Below are 1,145 nucleotides of genomic sequence, written 5' to 3'. Positions count from 1 at the left end.
CAGATAATGACATTTCTATCGAGTAACGTTGGAATGGTTTGGGTGGGGGACTAAGAACTGAAACCATGGACCTTACTGGTATGAATAGGTATCATAGCCTAGTGGAAAACACTGTCTCTAATTGCACTACAGGGAATGCTATATGTCTGCTGGTCTGGGAGAGAAAACCTGCAGTTAACCGCATTGTCACGCTCCTGCGCGTCACCTTGCGTCACGTCACGTCACTTCACGTCACGTCACGTCACACGGCTCAAAAGCATAGAATGGGAGCGAGACCGGAGCGAGACCATAGCGGGTGGCATTAAACAGTTTCTATACGAAAAAAAGAGAAAAATTAAACAGGTTTAAATCAGCGCTGTTTGAATGTCAGTCTCTGAATTGAGAGCCATTTTTTAAATTACAGACAGGTCAAAGTGTTCAGTGTTTAACGAGCCTCAGAATAAATAAGTACTGCTTTTGTCTTCGTATTGTCCAGCCTAACACTACCTTACAATCAGCTTTTCAATGATTATTATTATAATTTTTTTTGACCACAGCGCATCTCAGTATACAGACTTTTCAGCAGGTTTTTTCTGTGATTTACGGGATTTAACGCTGCGCAATTTAACGCTTTGAGTCTCCCAGTCACAACACGCGTATGAACAAGCTTTTGATCACGTGCACTAAGCCAGTGAATGATCAGACTTAATCGCTTTAGAGTTCATTCCGTAATAATAATAATGATTAAAAAAAATAATAATTGTTCTACCTCTTTATGGCTGTGGTTGTAGAATATACTTAAAACGTGAGTTTCAACATATAATCAAGTTGTTCTCCTCGGTTCTTCAACCACGTAACGTGGCTAAGTGTTGTTTGCGTATTGACGTTCGGCGCGCGGCGGACGACCTTAGAATCTTTATGCAAAATAAGAACTACAGACAAGACATGCACTTGGAACGGACCGAATTCGCGTTCCACTTTAAAAGTCTAAACACCAAACGTATATATAGATAAATATATTTTAACATAGCATGCTATTGAGGTAGATATTTGAAATTTAATAATTCATTATGCAATAATATATTATATGGGGTTTTTTTCTTACATGATGTCTGACCGTTCTGCAGCACACATAACATACTTTTATCGAATTCTATAGAAAAAAA

Source organism: Chanos chanos, chromosome 5, assembly GCF_902362185.1.
Source record: "Chanos chanos chromosome 5, fChaCha1.1, whole genome shotgun sequence".
In the NCBI taxonomy this organism is placed as follows: domain Eukaryota; kingdom Metazoa; phylum Chordata; class Actinopteri; order Gonorynchiformes; family Chanidae; genus Chanos; species Chanos chanos.
The sequence above is the reverse complement of the archived record's forward strand: the minus strand, read 5'-3'. Positions refer to the sequence as shown.